This window comes from Heterodontus francisci, unplaced genomic scaffold (genome assembly GCF_036365525.1).
Source record: "Heterodontus francisci isolate sHetFra1 unplaced genomic scaffold, sHetFra1.hap1 HAP1_SCAFFOLD_1196, whole genome shotgun sequence".
Lineage (NCBI taxonomy): Eukaryota > Metazoa > Chordata > Chondrichthyes > Heterodontiformes > Heterodontidae > Heterodontus > Heterodontus francisci.
This window is the reverse complement of record NW_027141770.1, coordinates 32,501-42,500: the sequence shown is the minus strand read 5'-3', so window position 1 is coordinate 42,500 and position 10,000 is coordinate 32,501.

The window sequence follows — 10,000 nt, the reverse complement described above, 5'->3', positions numbered from 1 at the left end:
TTTTCATTTCGGCATCGGGACTTCCGACGGCAACTGATTAACTAGCCCGGGGACTAGAGCGGCAGCAAATGCAACGTGCCCTCTTGGCGGGAGCAACTTGACCGCCCCCGTGGGGAAAGGTCAACTCGGGGCCCGGGAAAGTCGCCGAGTCCGACCCCATACACTTCCATGAGTTGGGGGTTTTGGCCTTCCCGGCCCAAGGCTCGCCTTATTTCGGCCTGCACTTTCGGAAAAGGGTGCATTCCTTTTGGTTAATGATTTCACCAGCCCGGGTCTTAGCCTCTGCCCCGACGGCTAAGTCTTTTGGTTAATGATTTCCTGCGGCTGGGACTACCCTTTCCCCCGCCCTGCAGGCACCCGGGTCGGGAGGCCGTCGGGGGCACTTTCCGGGGCAAATCCGGACCCTTACGCAAGGGAGAGTGCGCCCCCCGCCTCGGCCGGGGGTCAGGCTGCCGCCTATTAAGCCCGACAGAAAACCCGAAAAATGGACGAAAATGGGAAAAAATCCCCATCCGAAAAAGGCTTAAAAGTCGGTTGGGCGGCAGCTAGGGTCGGTCTCTGCAGACCTGGAGGCTCGGGTGGACTCTTGGAATAAACGTCCAAGTCCCGACTTGCCACCTCCTACTACTGTGCAGATACCCCGCCAACCCCCAGCCACCCGAATGACAAGCGTCCGATCAGCGGGACGAATTTGACAACTCTGGCCGGACCTCTGGAACTCCATCCCGGGTAACCGGGGCAAATTTTTCCGCTTGATCGCCCTTCCACTGGTTAACCATTTGCCCTTTCGGACTTAGTCTCTGGACATTATTCGACGGATTTTCTGGTTAACCATTTGCCCTTTCGGACTTAGTCTCTGGGCATTATTTTCGACTTTTTGGTTAATGATTTCACACTTTTTACTTACTTTTGCGCTTTTTGGTTAATGATTACTCTGCTTACTGGTTAATTATTTGCCCTTTCGGACTTAGTCTCTGGACATTATTTTCGAGTTTTTGGTTAATGATTTCACACTTTTAACATATTTTTGCGCTTTTTGGTTAATGATTACTCTGCTTACTGGTTAATTATTTGCCCTTTCGGACTTAGTCTCTGGAGATTATTTTCGAGTTTTTGGTTAATGATTTCACACTTTTTACTTACTTTTGCGATTTTTGGTTAATGATTTCACACTTTTTACTTACTTTTGCGCATTTTGGTTAATGATTACTCTGCTTACTGGTTAACCATTTGCCCTTTCGGACTTAGTCTCTGGACATTATTTTCGAGTTTTTGGTTAATGATTTCACACTTTTAACATATTTTTGCGCTTTTTGGTTAATGATTACTCTGCTTACTGGTTAACCATTTGCCCTTTCGGACTTAGTCTCTGCACATTATTTTCGAGTTTTTGGTTAATGATTTCATACTTTTTACTTACTTTTGCGCTTTTTGGTTAATGATTACTCTGCTTACTGGTTAACCATTTGCCCTTTTGGACTTAGTCTCTGGACATTATTTTCGAGTTTTTGGTTAATGATTTCACACTTTTTACTTACTTTTGCGATTTTTGGTTAATGATTACTCTGCTTACTGGTTAACCATTTGCCCTTTCGGACTTAGTCTCTGGAGATTATTTTCGAGTTTTTGGTTAATGATTTCACACTTTTTACTTACTTTTGCGATTTTTGGTTAATGATTTCACACTTTTTACTTACTTTTGCGCATTTTGGTTAATGATTACTCTGCTTACTGGTTAACCATTTGCCCTTTTGGACTTAGTCTCTGCACATTATTTTCGAGTTTTTGGTTAATGATTTCACACTTTTAACATATTTTTGCGCTTTTTGGTTAATGATTTCACACTTTTTACTTACTTTTGCGATTTTTGGTTAATGATTACTCTGCTTACTGGTTAACCATTTGCCCTTTCGGACTTAGTCTCTGGACATTGTTTTCGACATTTTGGTTAATGATTTCACACTTTTAACTTAATTTTGTGCTTTTTGGTTAATGATTTCATACTTTTTACTTACTTTTGCCCTTTTTGGTTAATGATTACTCTGCTTACTGGTTAACCATTTGCCCTTTCGGACTTAGTCTCTGGACATTGTTTTCGACATTTTGGTTAATGATTTCACACTTTTAACTTAATTTTGTGCTTTTTGGTTAATGATTTCATACTTTTTACTTACTTTTGCGATTTTTGGTTAATGATTACTCTGCTTACTGGTTAACCATTTGCCCTTTCGGACTTAGTCTCTGGACATTATTTTCGGGTTTTTGGTTAATGATTTCACACTTTTTACTTACTTTTGCGATTTTTGGTTAGTGATTACTCTGCTTACTGGTTAACCATTTGCCCTTTCGGACTTAGTCTCTGGACATTGTTTTCGACATTTTGGTTAATGATTTCACACTTTTAACTTAATTTTGTGCTTTTTGGTTAATGATTTCATACTTTTTACTTACTTTTGCCCTTTTTGGTTAATGATTACTCTGCTTACTGGTTAACCATTTGCCCTTTCGCACTTAGTCTCTGGAGATTATTTTCGACTTTTTGGTTAATGATTTCACACTTTTAACTTAATTTTGTGCTTTTTGGTTAATGATTTCATACTTTTTACTTACTTTTGCCCTTTTTGGTTAATGATTACTCTGCTTACTGGTTAACCATTTGCCCTTTCGGACTTGGTCTCTGGACATTATTTTCGAGTTTTTGGTTAATGATTTCACACTTTTTACTTACTTTTGCGATTTTTGGTTAATGATTTCACACTTTTTACTTACTTTTGCGATTTTTGGTTAATGATTACTCTGCTTACTGGTTAACCATTTGCCCTTTCGGACTTAGTCTCTGGAGATTATTTTCGAGTTTTTGGTTAATGATTTCACACTTTTTACTTACTTTTGCGATTTTTGGTTAATGATTACTCTGCTTACTGGTTAACCATTTGCCCTTTCGGACTTAGTCTCTGGACATTGTTTTCGACATTTTGGTTAATGATTTCACACTTTTAACTTAATTTTGTGCTTTTTGGTTAATGATTTCATACTTTTTACTTACTTTTGCGATTTTTGGTTAATGATTACTCTGCTTACTGGTTAACCATTTGCCCTTTCGGACTTAGTCTCTGGACATTATTTTCGGGTTTTTGGTTAATGATTTCACACTTTTTACTTACTTTTGCGATTTTTGGTTAATGATTACTCTGCTTACTGGTTAACCATTTGCCCTTTCGGACTTAGTCTCTGGACATTGTTTTCGACATTTTGGTTAATGATTTCACACTTTTAACTTAATTTTGTGCTTTTTGGTTAATGATTTCATACTTTTTACTTACTTTTGCCCTTTTTGGTTAATGATTACTCTGCTTACTGGTTAACCATTTGCCCTTTCGGACTTAGTCTCTGGACATTGTTTTCGACATTTTGGTTAATGATTTCACACTTTTAACTTAATTTTGTGCTTTTTGGTTAATGATTTCATACTTTTTACTTACTTTTGCGATTTTTGGTTAATGATTACTCTGCTTACTGGTTAACCATTTGCCCTTTCGCACTTAGTCTCTGGAGATTATTTTCGACTTTTTGGTTAATGATTTCACACTTTTAACTTAATTTTGTGCTTTTTGGTTAATGATTTCATACTTTTTACTTACTTTTGCCCTTTTTGGTTAATGATTACTCTGCTTACTGGTTAACCATTTGCCCTTTCGGACTTGGTCTCTGGACATTATTTTCGAGTTTTTGGTTAATGATTTCACACTTTTTACTTACTTTTGCGATTTTTGGTTAATGATTTCACACTTTTTACTTACTTTTGCGATTTTTGGTTAATGATTACTCTGCTTACTGGTTAACCATTTGCCCTTTCGGACTTAGTCTCTGGAGATTATTTTCGAGTTTTTGGTTAATGATTTCACACTTTTTACTTACTTTTGCGATTTTTGGTTAATGATTTCACACTTTTTACTTACTTTTGCGATTTTTGGTTAATGATGACTCTGCTTACTGGTTAATTATTTGTACTTTCGGACTTGGTCTCTGGACATTATTTTCGAGTTTTTGGTTAATGATTTCACACTTTTAACATAATTTTGCGCTTTTTGGTTAATGATTACTCTGCTTACTGGTTAACCATTTGCCCTTTCGGACTTAGTCTCTGCACATTATTTTCGAGTTTTTGGTTAATGATTTCACACTTTTAACTTAATTTTGTGCTTTTTGGTTAATGATTTCATACTTTTTACTTACTTTTGCCCTTTTTGGTTAATGATTACTCTGCTTACTGGTTAACCATTTGCCCTTTCGGACTTAGTCTCTGGAGATTATTTTCGAGTTTTTGGTTAATGATTTCACACTTTAACATATTTTTAAGCTTTTTGGTTAATGATTACTCTGCTTACTGGTTAACCATTTGCCCTTTCGGACTTAGTCTCTGCACATTATTTTCGAGTTTTTGGTTAATGATTTCACACTTTTAACATATTTTTGCGCTTTTTGGTTAATGATTACTCTGCTTACTGGTTAACCATTTGCCCTTTCGGACTTAGTCTCTGCACATTATTTTCGACTTTTTGGTTAATGATTTCACACTTTTAACATATTTTTGCGCTTTTTGGTTAATGATTTCATACTTTTTACTTACTTTTGCGCCTTTTGGTTAATGATTACTCTGCTTACTGGTTAACCATTTGCCCTTTCGGACTTAGTCTCTGGAGATTATTTTCGAGTTTTTGGTTAATGATTTCACACTTTTTACTTACTTTTGCGATTTTTGGTTAATGATTACTCTGCTTACTGGTTAACCATTTGCCCTTTCGGACTTAGTCTCTGCACATTATTTTCGAGTTTTTGGTTAATGATTTCACACTTTTAACATATTTTTGCGCTTTTTGGTTAATGATTACTCTGCTTACTGGTTAACCATTTGCCCTTTCGGACTTAGTCTCTGCACATTATTTTCGACTTTTTGGTTAATGATTTCACACTTTTAACATATTTTTGCGCTTTTTGGTTAATGATTTCATACTTTTTACTTACTTTTGCGCCTTTTGGTTAATGATTACTCTGCTTACTGGTTAACCATTTGCCCTTTCGGACTTAGTCTCTGGAGATTATTTTCGAGTTTTTGGTTAATGATTTCACACTTTTTACTTACTTTTGCGATTTTTGGTTAATGATTACTCTGCTTACTGGTTAACCATTTGCCCTTTTGGACTTAGTCTCTGGACATTATTTTCGGGTTTTTGGTTAATGATTTCACACTTTTTACTTACTTTTGCGATTTTTGGTTAATGATGACTCTGCTTACTGGTTAACCATTTGCCCTTTCGCACTTAGTCTCTGGAGATTATTTTCGACTTTTTGGTTAATGATTTCACACTTTTAACTTAATTTTGTGCTTTTTGGTTAATGATTTCATACTTTTTACTTACTTTTGCCCTTTTTGGTTAATGATTACTCTGCTTACTGGTTAACCATTTGCCCTTTCGGACTTGGTCTCTGGACATTATTTTCGAGTTTTTGGTTAATGATTTCACACTTTTTACTTACTTTTGCGATTTTTGGTTAATGATTTCACACTTCTTACTTACTTTTGCGATTTTTGGTTAATGATTACTCTGCTTACTGGTTAACCATTTGCCCTTTCGGACTTAGTCTCTGGACATTATTTTCGAGTTTTTGGTTAATGATTTCACACTTTTTACTTACTTTTGCGATTTTTGGTTAATGATTTCACACTTTTTACTTACTTTTGCGATTTTTGGTTAATGATTACTCTGCTTACTGGTTAACCATTTGCCCTTTCGGACTTAGTCTCTGGAGATTATTTTCGAGTTTTTGGTTAATGATTTCACACTTTTTACTTACTTTTGCGATTTTTGGTTAATGATTTCACACTTTTTACTTACTTTTGCGATTTTTGGTTAATGATGACTCTGCTTACTGGTTAATTATTTGTACTTTCGGACTTGGTCTCTGGACATTATTTTCGAGTTTTTGGTTAATGATTTCACACTTTTAACATAATTTTGTGCTTTTTGGTTAATGATTTCATACTTTTTACTTACTTTTGCCCTTTTTGGTTAATGATTACTCTGCTTACTGGTTAACCATTTGCCCTTTCGGACTTAGTCTCTGGACATTGTTTTCGACATTTTGGTTAATGATTTCACACTTTTAACTTAATTTTGTGCTTTTTGGTTAATGATTTCATACTTTTTACTTACTTTTGCGATTTTTGGTTAATGATTACTCTGCTTACTGGTTAACCATTTGCCCTTTCGGACTTAGTCTCTGGACATTGTTTTCGACATTTTGGTTAATGATTTCACACTTTTAACTTAATTTTGTGCTTTTTGGTTAATGATTTCATACTTTTTACTTACTTTTGCCCTTTTTGGTTAATGATTACTCTGCTTACTGGTTAACCATTTGCCCTTTCGGACTTAGTCTCTGGACATTGTTTTCGACATTTTGGTTAATGATTTCACACTTTTAACTTAATTTTGTGCTTTTTGGTTAATGATTTCATACTTTTTACTTACTTTTGCGATTTTTGGTTAATGATTACTCTGCTTACTGGTTAACCATTTGCCCTTTCGCACTTAGTCTCTGGAGATTATTTTCGACTTTTTGGTTAATGATTTCACACTTTTAACTTAATTTTGTGCTTTTTGGTTAATGATTTCATACTTTTTACTTACTTTTGCCCTTTTTGGTTAATGATTACTCTGCTTACTGGTTAACCATTTGCCCTTTCGGACTTGGTCTCTGGACATTATTTTCGAGTTTTTGGTTAATGATTTCACACTTTTTACTTACTTTTGCGATTTTTGGTTAATGATTTCACACTTTTTACTTACTTTTGCGATTTTTGGTTAATGATTACTCTGCTTACTGGTTAACCATTTGCCCTTTCGGACTTAGTCTCTGGACATTGTTTTCGACATTTTGGTTAATGATTTCACACTTTTAACTTAATTTTGTGCTTTTTGGTTAATGATTTCATACTTTTTACTTACTTTTGCGATTTTTGGTTAATGATTACTCTGCTTACTGGTTAACCATTTGCCCTTTCGCACTTAGTCTCTGGAGATTATTTTCGACTTTTTGGTTAATGATTTCACACTTTTAACTTAATTTTGTGCTTTTTGGTTAATGATTTCATACTTTTTACTTACTTTTGCCCTTTTTGGTTAATGATTACTCTGCTTACTGGTTAACCATTTGCCCTTTCGGACTTGGTCTCTGGACATTATTTTCGAGTTTTTGGTTAATGATTTCACACTTTTTACTTACTTTTGCGATTTTTGGTTAATGATTTCACACTTTTTACTTACTTTTGCGATTTTTGGTTAATGATTACTCTGCTTACTGGTTAACCATTTGCCCTTTCGGACTTAGTCTCTGGAGATTATTTTCGAGTTTTTGGTTAATGATTTCACACTTTTTACTTACTTTTGCGATTTTTGGTTAATGATTACTCTGCTTACTGGTTAACCATTTGCCCTTTCGGACTTAGTCTCTGGACATTGTTTTCGACATTTTGGTTAATGATTTCACACTTTTAACTTAATTTTGTGCTTTTTGGTTAATGATTTCATACTTTTTACTTACTTTTGCCCTTTTTGGTTAATGATTACTCTGCTTACTGGTTAACCATTTGCCCTTTCGGACTTGGTCTCTGGACATTATTTTCGAGTTTTTGGTTAATGATTTCACACTTTTTACTTACTTTTGCGATTTTTGGTTAATGATTTCACACTTTTTACTTACTTTTGCGATTTTTGGTTAATGATTACTCTGCTTACTGGTTAACCATTTGCCCTTTCGGACTTAGTCTCTGGAGATTATTTTCGAGTTTTTGGTTAATGATTTCACACTTTTTACTTACTTTTGCGATTTTTGGTTAATGATTTCACACTTTTTACTTACTTTTGCGATTTTTGGTTAATGATGACTCTGCTTACTGGTTAATTATTTGTACTTTCGGACTTGGTCTCTGGACATTATTTTCGAGTTTTTGGTTAATGATTTCACACTTTTAACATAATTTTGCGCTTTTTGGTTAATGATTACTCTGCTTACTGGTTAACCATTTGCCCTTTCGGACTTAGTCTCTGCACATTATTTTCGAGTTTTTGGTTAATGATTTCACACTTTTAACTTAATTTTGTGCTTTTTGGTTAATGATTTCATACTTTTTACTTACTTTTGCCCTTTTTGGTTAATGATTACTCTGCTTACTGGTTAACCATTTGCCCTTTCGGACTTAGTCTCTGGAGATTATTTTCGAGTTTTTGGTTAATGATTTCACACTTTAACATATTTTTAAGCTTTTTGGTTAATGATTACTCTGCTTACTGGTTAACCATTTGCCCTTTCGGACTTAGTCTCTGCACATTATTTTCGAGTTTTTGGTTAATGATTTCACACTTTTAACATATTTTTGCGCTTTTTGGTTAATGATTACTCTGCTTACTGGTTAACCATTTGCCCTTTCGGACTTAGTCTCTGCACATTATTTTCGACTTTTTGGTTAATGATTTCACACTTTTAACATATTTTTGCGCTTTTTGGTTAATGATTTCATACTTTTTACTTACTTTTGCGCCTTTTGGTTAATGATTACTCTGCTTACTGGTTAACCATTTGCCCTTTCGGACTTAGTCTCTGGAGATTATTTTCGAGTTTTTGGTTAATGATTTCACACTTTTTACTTACTTTTGCGATTTTTGGTTAATGATTACTCTGCTTACTGGTTAACCATTTGCCCTTTCGGACTTAGTCTCTGCACATTATTTTCGAGTTTTTGGTTAATGATTTCACACTTTTAACATATTTTTGCGCTTTTTGGTTAATGATTACTCTGCTTACTGGTTAACCATTTGCCCTTTCGGACTTAGTCTCTGCACATTATTTTCGACTTTTTGGTTAATGATTTCACACTTTTAACATATTTTTGCGCTTTTTGGTTAATGATTTCATACTTTTTACTTACTTTTGCGCCTTTTGGTTAATGATTACTCTGCTTACTGGTTAACCATTTGCCCTTTCGGACTTAGTCTCTGGAGATTATTTTCGAGTTTTTGGTTAATGATTTCACACTTTTTACTTACTTTTGCGATTTTTGGTTAATGATTACTCTGCTTACTGGTTAACCATTTGCCCTTTTGGACTTAGTCTCTGGACATTATTTTCGGGTTTTTGGTTAATGATTTCACACTTTTTACTTACTTTTGCGATTTTTGGTTAATGATGACTCTGCTTACTGGTTAACCATTTGCCCTTTCGCACTTAGTCTCTGGAGATTATTTTCGACTTTTTGGTTAATGATTTCACACTTTTAACTTAATTTTGTGCTTTTTGGTTAATGATTTCATACTTTTTACTTACTTTTGCCCTTTTTGGTTAATGATTACTCTGCTTACTGGTTAACCATTTGCCCTTTCGGACTTGGTCTCTGGACATTATTTTCGAGTTTTTGGTTAATGATTTCACACTTTTTACTTACTTTTGCGATTTTTGGTTAATGATTTCACACTTCTTACTTACTTTTGCGATTTTTGGTTAATGATTACTCTGCTTACTGGTTAACCATTTGCCCTTTCGGACTTAGTCTCTGGACATTATTTTCGAGTTTTTGGTTAATGATTTCACACTTTTTACTTACTTTTGCGATTTTTGGTTAATGATTTCACACTTTTTACTTACTTTTGCGATTTTTGGTTAATGATGACTCTGCTTACTGGTTAATTATTTGTACTTTCGGACTTGGTCTCTGGACATTATTTTCGACTTTTTGGTTAATGATTTCACACTTTTAACATAATTTTGCGCTTTTTGGTTAATGATTACTCTGCTTGCTTGTTACTGATTTCCCCTTTCGGACTTGATCTCTGGCCGTTCTTTTCGACCTTTTTGGATCAGGTTTCCACACTCTGAAATTATTTTGGGCTCACTGATTAGGCGAGATCAAGGGGGCATGCCTGGGCACTTTGGGCTCAGTTTG